Source organism: Bombina bombina, chromosome 7 (assembly GCF_027579735.1).
Source record: "Bombina bombina isolate aBomBom1 chromosome 7, aBomBom1.pri, whole genome shotgun sequence".
In the NCBI taxonomy this organism is placed as follows: Eukaryota; Metazoa; Chordata; class Amphibia; order Anura; family Bombinatoridae; genus Bombina; species Bombina bombina.
In genome coordinates, this window is record NC_069505.1 from 307,025,214 (window position 1) to 307,038,395 (window position 13,182).

Below are 13,182 nucleotides of genomic sequence, written 5' to 3' on the forward strand. Positions count from 1 at the left end.
AATGATAGCTCAGGGTCAAAAAGTCTATTTCTATAAGCTAAAGTTCTTTCAATACATGAAGAACAAAAAGGCACTGGGGGTTCCACCTTGGCATCAAAGCATAAGCTACAGGTAACAGCCTGCACAGCCTCCAGATCCATAATACAAAAAGAAGCAAATTAAAAAAAAAAAAAAAATTCTTTTAAAAACTTTTTTTCTCCTACATTGGTGTGTCCGGTCCACGGCTTCATCCTTACTTGTGGGAATATTCTCTTCCCCAACAGGAAATGGCAAAAAGAGCACAGTAAAAGCTGCCCATATAGCTCCCCCTCTGGCTCCGCCCCCCAGTCATTCTCTTTGCCGCTCTGAACAAGTAGCATCTCCATGGGGATGGTAAAGAGTATGTGGTGTTAGTTGTAGTTTTTATTTCTTCTATCAAGGAAGCCTGCTGCTGCTACCAAGACAGCATGAAGGGGTAGCCCCCGATCTGGGACCGGATCTAGTAGGGGGCAGACTTTCTCTCTTTGCTCAGGCTTGGGCAAGAGATGTTCCGGATCCCTGGGCACTAGAAATAGTTTCTCAGGGTTATCTTCTAGAGTTCAAGGAACTTCCTCCAAGGGGAAGGTTCCACATGTCTCGCTTATCTTCAGACAAGATAAAGAGACAGGCATTCTTACATTGCGTAGGAGATCTATTAAAGATGGGAGTGATACACCCAGTTCCAACAGTGGAACAAGGTCGGGGGTTTTACTCAAACCTGTTTGTAGTTCCCAAAAAAGAGGGAACTTTGAGACCAATTCTGGATTTAAAAATTCTAAACAAATTCCTCAGAGTTCCATCGTTCAAAATGGAAACCATTCGAACAATTTTACCAACAATCCAGGAGGGTCAATACATGACTACCGTGGACTTAAAGGATGCGTACCTACATATTCCTATCCACAAAGATCATCATCATTTCCTAAGGTTCGCCTTTCTGGACAAACATTACCAGTTCGTGGCTCTTCTGTTCGGTTTAGCCATTGCTCCCAGAATTTTCACAAAGGTGCTAGGGTCCCTTCTAGCGGTTCTAATACCGAGGGGCATTGCAGTGGCACCTTACCTAGACGACATCCTAATCCAAGCGTCGTCCCTTTCAAGATCAAGGGCTCATACAGACATTGTATTAGCTTTTCTCAGGTCTCACGGGTGGAAGGTGAACGTGGAAAAGAGTTCCCTGTCCCCGTCTACAAGGGTTCCCTTTCTGGGAACAATAATAGATTCTGTAGAAATGAAGATTTTTCTGACAGAGGTCAGAAAGTTAAAGCTGCTAAATGCTTGTCAAGTTCTTCAATCTATTCCTCAGCCTTCCATAGCTCAGTGCATGGAAGTAATAGGTCTAATGGTTGCAGCAATGGACGTGGTTCCTTTTGCTCGAATTCATCTAAGACCATTGCAACTGTGCATGCTCAAACAGTGGAATGGGGTTATGCAGACTTGTCTCCCCAGATTCAAGTAGACCAGTTAACCAGAGACTCACTCCGTTGGTGGTTGACTCAGGATCACCTGTCTCAGGGAATGAGTTTCCGCAGACCAGAGTGGGTCATTGTCACGACCGACGCCAGTCTATTAGGCTGGGGCGTGGTCTGGGACTCCCTGAAAGCTCAGGGTCTATGGTCTCGGGAAGAGTCTCTTCTCTCGATAAACATTCTGGAACTGAGAGCGATATTCAATGCTTGGCCTCAACTTACGAAGGATTCATAAGATTTCAGTCGGACAACATGACGACTGTAGCTTACATCAATCATCAGGGGGGAACAAGGAGTTCCTTGGCGATGAGAGAGGTATCCAAGATCATCAAATGGGCGGAGGATCGCTCCTGCCATCTATCTGCAATTCACATCCCAGGAGTAGACAACTGGGAGGCGGATTATTTGAGTCGTCAGAATTTCCATCCGGGGGAGTGGGAACTCCACCCGGAGGTCTTTGCCCAGTTAACTCAATTATGGGGCATTCCAGACATGGATCTGATGGCGTCTCGTCAGAACTTCAAGGTTCCTCGCTACGGGTCCAGATCCAGGGATCCCAAGGCGACACTAGTGGATGCATTAGTGGCACCTTGGTCGTTCAACCTAGCTTATGTGTTTCCACCATTTCCTCTCCTTCCCAGGCTCGTAGCCAGGATCAAACAGGAGAAGGCCTCGGTGATTCTGATAGCTCCTGCGTGGCCACGCAGGACTTGGTATGCAGACCTGGTGAATATGTCATCGGCTCCACCATGGAAGCTACCTTTGAGACAGGATCTTCTAGTACAAGGTCCATTCGAACATCCAAATCTAGTCTCTCTGCAGCTGACTGCTTGGAAATTGAACGCTTGATTTTATCTAAGCATGGGTTTTCAGATTCAGTTATAGATACTCTGGTCCAAGCCAGAAAACCTGTGACTAGTAAAATTTACCATAAAATATGGAAAAAATATATCTGTTGGTGTGAATCCAAGGGATTCTCTTGGAGTAAAATTAAAATTCCTAGGATTCTTTCCTTTCTCCAAGAGGGTTTGGATAAAGGGTTGTCCGCGAGTTCTCTAAAAGGACAGATATCTGCTCTGTCTGTTTTGTTACACAAACGCCTGGCAGCAGTGCCAGATGTACAAGCATTTGTACAGGCCTTAGTCAGAATCAAGCCTGTTTACAGACCCATGACTCCTCCATGGAGTCTAAATTTAGTTCTTTCAGTTCTTCAAGGGGTTCCGTTTGAACCTTTGCATTCCATAGATATTAAGTTACTATCTTTGAAAGTTCTGTTTTTGGTTGCTATTTCTTCTGCTAGAAGAGTTTCTGAATTGTCTGCTTTGCAGTGTGATCCACCCTATCTGGTATTCCATGCAGATAAGGTTGTTTTGCGTACCAAACCTGGTTTTCTTCCAAAAGTGGTTTCCAACAGGAATATTAACCAGGAAATAGTTATTCCTTCTCTGTGTCCGAATCCAGCTTCGAAGAAGGAACATTTGTTACACAATTTAGATGTGGTCCGTGCTTTAAAATTCTATTTAGAAGCAACGAAGGATTTCAGACAAACATCATCTTTGTTTGTGGTTTATTCTGGTAAGAGGAGAGGGCAGAAAGCTACTTCTACCTCTCTTTCTTTTTGGCTGAAAAGCATAATCCGATTGGCTTATGAGACTGCCGGACGGCAGCCTCCTGAACGAATTACAGCTCACTCTACTAGAGCTGTGGCTTCCACATGGGCCTTCAAGAACGAGGCTTCTGTTGATCAGATATGTAAGACAGCGACTTGGTCTTCTCTGCACACTTTTGCCAAATTTTACAAATTTGATACTTATGCTTCTTCGGAGGCTATTTTTGGGAGAAAGGTTTTGCAAGCCGTGGTGCCTTCCGTTTAGGTAACCTGACTTGTTCCCTCCCTTCATCCGTGTCCTAAAGCTTTGGTATTGGTTCCCACAAGTAAGGATGAAGCCATGGACCGGACACACCAATGTAGGAGAAAACAGAATTTATGCTTACCTGATAAATTTCTTTCTCCTACGGTGTGTCCGGTCCACGGCCCGCCCTGGCTTTTAGTCAGGTTTCAAATTTTTTCTTTCTATACACTACAGTCACCACGGCACCCTATGGTTTCTCCTTTTTCTCCTAACCGTCGGTCGAATGACTGGGGGGCGGAGCCAGAGGGGGAGCTATATGGGCAGCTTTTGCTGTGCTCTCTTTGCCATTTCCTGTTGGGGAAGAGAATATTCCCACAAGTAAGGATGAAGCCGTGGACCGGACACACCGTAGGAGAAAGAAATTTATCAGGTAAGCATAAATTCTGTTTTTTATCTTTTAACAAAGGATAAAATACAGAACCAAAAAAAGTTCTTAAATAAATGTTCCCTTTAAATTTACTAAATCAATAAAACATACCCCAGGCAACACTCTACAGAATTACTGAGGTGCCCTATCTGTCCTGCAACCTGCAGCAAACTGAGGAAAAAAACTATCCCGTTTACAATCTGGATTTCCAGAGAAGCAAAAACAGCAAGAAGCCTTCTAAATAGCAGAGCCATCTGAAATATGGGCACCTCACTCTACAGTAAGTGAAAAAAAAGTGCCAAAAAAACCCTCTGACATCACATAATCAGAAGCTCCCTAAAAGGGGCGGTCCTACAGCTGACAAATAAAGCCATTTTAAAAAAATATATATATATTTAAAAAAAAAAAAAAAAAAAACTTTCTTAAAAAAACAGGCTTCAAAACAAACCCCCTCCAAAAAAGTACATAATCTGTTACTAAAAACAAATCCTCACTGAGCCATCAATACAATAAATAACTCCTCACATTAACAGTGCCTGCAAAAACTGCCATAAAAACCTGCACCCTAACAGGAATAATAAAAAAAACGTCCCTGCAGTGTTTCAGCTGAATAAGTGCCGAATTTTTCCCTGCTACATAGAAAAATAAAACTGGCACTTACCTCAATATTAATCTGTCCGGCAGCAGGACAGTTCACCTGGTTTGAGAGGATGCCATCCCTCACATGGACCTGTGGAAATACAGAAAGACTGAGTAAACTTACTCAGGATATCTAAATAAGGCAGCAAAATGTTTTGGGAAAACACAGTGAGGATTGTACCCCACAAGTTCCCAATTGCTTAAAAGCCACCATTGCCCTACTGAAGAGACTGACATGGGCTATGGCTAGACCCTTTAGATCAGAGCAAACCTACTCTGCTTTAAAATAAAAAAATCTTGATTGTAGATCAGACACCAAAACTTCACCTCCTCCTTGCACCGCAGGCAAAGAGAATGACTAGAGGTTATGGGTAAGGGAAGTGACATATATAGCAGCTTTGTTTTGGTGCTCTTTGCCTCCTCCTGCTGGCCAGGAGTGATATTCCCACTAGTAATTGATGATTCCGTGGACTCACCATATCTTAGGAAAGAAATAGAGACAATTACTGTAGTAAAATTTGCCAGACTATAACACTGAGGCACAAATTACACTGTAATGCTGTAAACAGAGTGAACTAAGCATAACGAAATGGTGCCAGTCACATTTCTCGCAATCTCATGATGATTACAGCAGTGTTTCAAAATCCTTGGAGGTTCGACTTCAGCTCCACAAAGCGTTGTATTAGTGAAGTGCTGTAAAGTGAAGCGCTGTAAAGTGAGGTATACCTGTATGTATATGTGCTGAGTAAGTGATATCAGTACAGCTAAAGGGATCTGCAGGTAAAGTCACTTCAGGACCCCATCATCTACAAATGGCATGTTTTTAATTTTAATTTTAATATTTGACTGTAAGTCACACTCACACTGTCGTGATTGTCACTAACAGTGTTGGCATCTTCTAAATCAGGTTTAAAAAGGGATCAATCAATCTTGATTTACATAGGAACCTATGGTAATTTGTTTCAATCCACACCACTGCTAAACCATCTGAATGTATCTTGTATGTTGGCAGGATCAGCAGACTATGCAACAATTTTCTATTGCTATATAGGCGCTTTTCAACTGTCACAAGTATTATTTTGGACAATATTTACATCTATTGCTTGTTAAAGCACAGTTTTTCATGTTGGCATGAACTGTAAACAAGAGTATGCAAAGGACTTAAAATATCTTCTTATTCCTGATTTTAACATTATTTAAACTGTAAATCAGGAACCCGCTGCCTTGCTACATTGTACCTGCTTCGGAGACCCTTTGTGATTGTGTTTTTCTATAGCGGATGCTCCTCCAAAGCAAGTCCAAACTCGTTCACGAGAGTGCCTTTCAAAGCACTTGAATCTACATTATTGAACTCATGGTCACAGACTGACATTTTATTAGGAAAGAGTATAGAAGGACAGACTGACATTTTATTAGAACACAGTATAGGCCAGACAGACTGACATTTTATTACAGCACAGGCCAGACAGACTGACAGTTTATTAGGATACAGTACAGGCGGACAGTTTGACTTTTTATTTCGACATAGTATAGGCAGACAGACTGACATTATTGAGACACAGTAAGGCGGACAGCCTGACTTTTTATTACAACAGAGTACAGGCCAGATAGACTGACTTTTTATTATGACACAGTACTAGCGGACAGACTGAAATTTTATTAGGACACAGTACAGGCCAGACAGACTTTATTACGACACAGTACAGGCAGGCAGACATTTTATTAAGACAAGGTACAGGCGGACAGACTGACATTTTATTAGGACACAGTACAGGCCAGACAGACTGACATTTATTACGACACAGTACAGGCAGGCAGACATTTTATTAGGACAAGGTACAGACGGGCAGACATTTTATTAGGACAAGGTACAGGCGGACAGACATTTTATTAGGACAAGGTACAGGCGGGCAGACATTTAATTAGGATAAGGTACAGGAGGACAGACATTTAATTAGGACAAGGTACAGGCGGACAGACATTTATTTAGGACAAGGTACAGGCGAGCAGACATTTAATTAGGACAAGGTACAGGCTGACAGACATTTTATTAGGACAAGGTGCAGGCGAACAGACAGACATTTAATTAGGACACGGTACAGGTGGACAGACATTTTATTAGGACAAGGTACAGATGGACAGACAGACATTTAATTAGGACAAGGTACAGGTGGACAGACAGAAATTTAATTAGGACAAGGTATAGGCGGACAGACATTTTATTAGGACAAGGTACAAGCGGACAGACATTTATTATGACACAGTACAGGCAGGCAGACATTTTATTAGGACAAGGTACAGACGGACAGACATTTAATTAGGACAAGGTACAGGCGGACAGACATTTTATTAGGACAAGGTACAGGTGGACAGACATTTAATAAGGACAAGGCACAGGCGGGCAGACATTTTATTAGGACAAGGTACAGGCGGACAGACATTTAATTAGGACAAGGTACAGGCGGACAGACATTTTATTAGGACAAGTTACAGGCGGGCAGACATTTAATTAGGACAAGGTACAGGGAGACAGACATTTTTTTAGGACAAGGTACAGGCGGACAGACATTTAATTAGGATAAGGTACAGGCAGACAGACATTTTATTAGGACAAGGTACAGGCGGGCAGACATTTAATTAGGACAAGGTACAGGCGGACAGACATTTTATTAGGACAAGGTACAAGCGGGCAGACATTTAATAAGGACAAGGTACAGGGGGACAGACATTTTATTAGGACAAGGTACAGGAGGACAGACATTTAATTTGGACAAGGTACAGACGGACAGACATTTTATTAGGACAAGGTACAGGAGGACAGACATTTTATTAGGACAAGGTACAGGCGGACAGACATTTAATTAAGACAAGGTACAGGCGGGCAGACATTTAATTAGGATAAGGTACAGGCAGACAGACATTTAATTAGGACAAGGTACAGACGGACAGACATTTAATTAGGACAAGGTACAGGCGGACAGACATTTTATTAGGACAAAGTACAGAGTAATTGACATAATAATATTCGCAGAAGGGGACAATTTGTTTGGAAAGGCAAGTATTTTGACGTATTCATGATAAAGACAGACATTATACAAATTACCAAGGTTTTAAATCTTCCAGGCATCAAGTCAAGATTTAATCAGAGAACTGAAGGAACCCAAAACAGAATGTAAACCAACACAGGTGTAGCCGAGGGAGAGGTGTGACCAGGGAGAGGTGTAGTCTAGTGACAGGTGTAACCCAGGGACAGGTGAAGCCCTGACAAAATAAAACCCAGGGAGGGGTGAAGCCTAGGGAACGGTGTAACCCTGAGGTGGTTTAGCTCAGTGTAAGGTGTAGCCCAGGGAGAGGTGTATTCCTGAGGATATATAACCAATGGAGGAGTGTAGCCCAGGGACAGGTGTAACCCTAAGGATATATTGCTACATAACTTGTCCTTCTGCTCTGAGGCCGCGGACAGAAATCAAGCCGATCGAATACGATCGGGTTGGTTGACACCCCTTGCTAGCGGCTGATTGGCCGCGTATCTGCAGGGGGTGGCATTGCACCAGCAGTTCACAAGAACTGCATGTGCAATGATAAATGCCGGCAGCGTATGCTGTCGGCATTTATCGATGTGCAGCAGACATGATACGCTACATCGTATCATGTCCACTCGCACTATGATAAATCTAACCCATGGTCACAAATACTTGTTCCAGTTTACAGGTCACAGACTGACATTTTATTAAGATAGAGTATAAAAGGACAAACTGACATTTTATTAGGACACAGTACAAGCAGGCAGACATTTAATTAGGACAAGGTAAAGACGGACAGACATTTTATTAGGACACACTACAGAGTAATTGACATAATAATATTCACAGAAAGGGACAATTTGTTTGGAAAGGCAAGTATTTTGACGTTTTCATGATAAAGACAGACATTATACAAACTACCAAGATAAAAAATAATAAATCATTTTTAAACCATAGTTTAGTTAATAAGTATTGCACTGAGATAAAAATATATTTGGAGGGACAAAAAGAGATCCATTTTTATATGTAACTGATGCTCCTGCCTAGAAAGCATTTCTCTCAGTTAGCGGGTTAACTGATACAACGGTGCAACAAAGTTCCCTGTCATACTCTGCCTATTAAAACTGATATTTGTTTGTGCACTTGTAGAAGTTAGTAGTGATATCACAGAACAAAAGCGCTTAAAGAACAAGGAAACATCTTATTCATCTGTGCCTAGATGTGCTGAGAGTTTAAATCTTCCAGGCATCAAGTCAAGATTTAATCAGAGAACTGAAGGAACCCAAAGCAGGATGCAAACCAACACAGGTGTAGCCGAAGGAGAGGTGTAACCAGGGAGAGGTGTAGTCTAGTGACAGGTGTAACCCAGGGACAGGTGAAGCCCTGACAAAATAAAACCCAGGGAGGGGTGAAGCCTAGGGAACAGTGTAACCCTGAGGTGATTTAGCTCAGTGTAAGGTGTAGCCCAGGGAGAGGTGTATTCCTGAGGATATATAACCAAGGGAGGAGTGTAGCCCAGGGACAGGTGTAACCCTAAGGATATATTGCTCCATAACTTGTCCGTCTGCTCTGAGGCCGCAGACAGAAATCAAGCCGATCAAATATGATCGGGTTGATTGACACCCCTTGCTAGCGGCTGTTTGGCCGCGTATCTGCAGGGGGCGGCATTGCACCAGCAGTTCACAAGAACTGCTTGTGCAATGATAAATGCCGACAGCGTATGCTGTCGGCATTTATCGATGTGCAGCAGACATGATACGCTACATCGTATCATGTCCACTCGCACTATGATAAATCTACCCCATGGTCACAAATACTTGTTCCAGTTTACAGGTCACAGACTGACATTTTATTAAGATAGAGTATAAAAGGACAAACTGACATTTTATTAGGACACAGTACAAGCAGACAGACATTTTATTAGGACACCGTACAGGCAGACACACTGACATTTTATTAGGAAAGAGTACAGGCAGAAAGACTGACATTTTATTAGGACACAGTACAGACCAGACAGACATTCTATTACAGCATAACACAGGCCAGACAGACTGACATTTTATTAGGACACAGTACAGGCGGACAGACTCATTTTTTATTACCACACAGTACAGGCGGACAGACTGACATTATTATGACACAGTAAGGCGGACAGACTGACTTTTTATTACAACACAGTACAGGCCAGATAGACTAACTTTTTATTACGACACAGTACAGGCGGACAGACTGACATTTTATTACGACACAGTACAGGCAGAAAGACTGACTTTTTATTATGACACAATACAGGCCAGACAGACTGACATTTATTACGACAGAGTTACTTTTTATTACAACACAACAGGCAGACAGACATTTAATTAGGACAAGGTACAGGCGGACAGACAGACATTTTATTAGGACACAGTACAGAGTAATTGACACATTAATAATATTCGCAGAAGGGGACAATTTGTTTGGAAAGGCAAGTATTTTGACGTTTTCATGATAAAGACAGACAATATAAAAACTACCAAGATAAAAAAATAATTATTAAACCATAGTTTAGTTAATAAGTATTGCACTGAGATAAAAATATATTTAGAGGGACAAAAAGAGACCCATTTTTATATGCAGCTGAAGCTCCTGCCTAGAAAGCATTTCTTTCAGGTAGCTGGTTAACTGATACAACTGTGCAACAAAGTTCCCTGTCATACTCTGCCTATTACAACTGATATTTGTTTGTGCACTAGTAGAAGTTAGTAGTGATATCATAGAACAAAAGTGCTTAAAGGGACAGTCTAGTCAAAATGAAACTTTAATGATTCAGATAGGGCATGCAATTTTAAACAACTTTCCAATTGACTTTTATCATTATATTTGCTTTGTTCCCTTGATGGTATTTTTGAAAAGCTAAACCTAGTTAGGCTCAAACTGATTTCTAAACCGTTGAGAACCGTCTCTTAGCTTAGAGCATTTTGAAAGTTTTTCACAGTTGGACTGTACTAGTTCATGTGTGTCATATAGTTAACATTGTGCTCACTCCCGTGGAGTTATTTAGAAGTATGCACTGATTGGCTAAACTGCATGCCTGTTAAAAACACTGAGATAAGGGGGCAGTCTTGCAGAGGCTTAGATACAAAGTAATTACATAGGTAAAACATATATTAATATAACTGTGTTGGTTATATAAAACAGAGGAATGGGTAATAAAGGGATTATATATCTTTTTAAACAATAACAATTCTGGTGTAGACGGTCCCTTTAAAGAACAAGGAAACATCTAATTCATCTGTGCCTAGATGTGCTGAGGGTTTAAATCTTCCAGGCATCAAGTAAAGATTTAATCAGAGAACTGAAGGAACCCAAAGCTGAATGCAAACTAACATAGGTGTAGCCGAGGGTGAGGTGTGACCAGGGAGAGGTGTAGTCTAGTGACAGGTGTGACCCAGGGACAGCTGCAGCCCTGACAAAATAAAACCCAGGGAGGGGTGAAGTCTAGGGAATGGTGTAACCCTGAGGTGGTTTAGCTCAGTGTAAGGTGTAGCCCAGGGAGAGGTGTATCCCTGAGGATATATAACCAAGTGAGGAGTGTAGCCCAGGGACAGGTGTAACCCTAAGGATATATTGCCCAGGGACAGATGTAGCCCTGATGATATATAGCCCAGGGACTGGTGTAACCCTGAGGATATATTGCCCAGGAACAGATGTAGCCCTGATGATATATAGCACAGGGACAGGTGTAAACCTGAGGCTATATTGCCCAGGGACAGATTTATTCCTGAGGATATATAACCCAGTGACAGATGTAGCCAAATGACAGATATAACCCTGAGGATATATAGTCCAGGGTAAGGTGTAGGCCTGAGGATATATAGCCCAGGGACAGGTGTAACCCTGAGGATATATTGCCCAGGGACAGGTGTAACCCTGAGGATATATTGCCCAGGGACAGGTGTAACCCTGAGGATATATTACCCAGGGACAGGTGTAACCCTAAGGATATATAACCCAGTGACAGATGTAGCCAAGTGACAGGTATAACCCTGAGGATATATAGCCCAGGGACATCTGCAGCCCTGGGACAGGTGTGACCCACAGACAGGTGTGACCCAGGAATAGGCATGACACAGGGCCCGGCGTGACCCAGTGCAGGTTTGTTCCAGTGCAGGTATGACCCAGGGACAAGCGTGACCTGGTGAATGTGTAACCCAGGGACAGGTATAGCCCAGGGACAGGTGTGACCCAGTGCAGGTGTGACCCACTGACAGGCATAGCCCGGGACAAGCGTGACCCAGTACAAGTGTAACCCAGGAACAGGTGTGACCTAGGGACAGGCGTAACTCAATGCAGGTGTGACCCAGGGACAGGTGTTGCCCAGTGCAGGTGTGACCCAGTGCAGCTGTAACCCAGGAACAGGTGTGACCCAGGGACAAGCGTGGCCCAGTGCAGGTGTAACCCAGGGACAGTTAAAACCCAGGGACAGGTGTGACCCAGTGCAGGTGTAACCCAGGAACAGGCATGACCCAGTGCAGGTATAACCCAGGAACAGGCATGACCCAGTGCAGATGTAACTTAGGGACAGGCGTGACCCAGTGCAGGTGTAACCCAGGAACAGGCATGACCCAGTGCAGGTGTAACCCAGGAACAGGCATTACCCAGTGCAGTTGTAACCCAGGAACAGGCGTGATCCAGTGCAGGTGTAACCCAGGAACAGGCATGCCCCAGTGCAGGTGTAACCCAGGAACAGGCATGACCCAGTGCAGGTGTAACCCAAGAACAGGCGTGACCCAGTGCAGGTGTAACCCAGGAACAGGCATGACCCGGTGCAGGTGTAACCCAGGGACAGGCATAGCCCAGGGAGAGGTGTGACCTAGTGCAGGTGTAACACAACTGATGTATATCTAGTGACAGGCTGGATAAAGGTGTTTTAATTCAGCATACTATATAAAGATATAAGGTTGCAGTACCCACCTGTGGATGGTTTCTGTGCAGGTCAGCTAGACTGCTCCAGTACTCTCACGTTTGTATGATCCTTCTGTACATAAATTGTAAACTCCCCCAGCATACAGAATCTACAGTCCCTCTGCTGCATATAGTCTCTAAATTCCTAATGAACAAAATCTGATCTCCCTCTGTATAAGAGCCACAGGTTCTCTCAGATGCATCTGTAAAAGGGCTACAGATTCTCTCAGATCCCTCAGTATGATGGCTACAGGTTTTCTCAGATGCCTCTGTATAAAGCTTCAAGATTCCCAATGAACTGTAACGCAGGTCCCTCTGTATAAGAGAATCAGATTCACACTGAACACAATCTGCCAGATCCTCGAGCATATGAGCTCCCAGCATTAGATTCATAGTGGAAAATAACCAGCTTCATCCATCAGCTTGCTTTGGGGTGGGGTTTTGTGTGATGTGGGAAGAAACATTCATACAGTCATAGCAAGAAGGGAAGATACATTCCCAAAGCTCATATCACATTGTTATACAGCTAGTGACACTGATACAGTGCAAGTGACACATTATTATACAGCTAGTGTCACATTGTTATACAACTAGTGATACTGATACAGTGCAAGTGACAAATTATTATACAGCTAGTGATAAATAACTATAATGCTAATGTCACATTGTTATACAGCTAGTGACACTGATACAGTGCAAGTGACACATTATTATACAGCTAGTGTCACATTGTTATACAGCTAGTGATACTGATACAGTGCAAGTGACACATTATTATACAGCTAGTGATAAATAACTATAATGCT

The 13,182-nt window shown here is 42.9% G+C and overlaps 1 protein-coding gene across 1 annotated transcript in view; it reads right to left on the reverse strand.

The window, feature by feature from the left end:
- Nucleotides 1-12,763, reverse strand: part of SLC6A6 (solute carrier family 6 member 6) — a 168,379-nt gene extending 155,616 nt beyond the window's left edge. The window contains exon 1 of the mRNA XM_053720918.1: nt 12,386-12,763. The gene's annotated coding sequence lies outside the window, so the exon portion shown is untranslated. The remainder of the gene's footprint in view (nt 1-12,385) is intronic.
- Nucleotides 12,764-13,182: the final 419 nt, after the last annotated feature.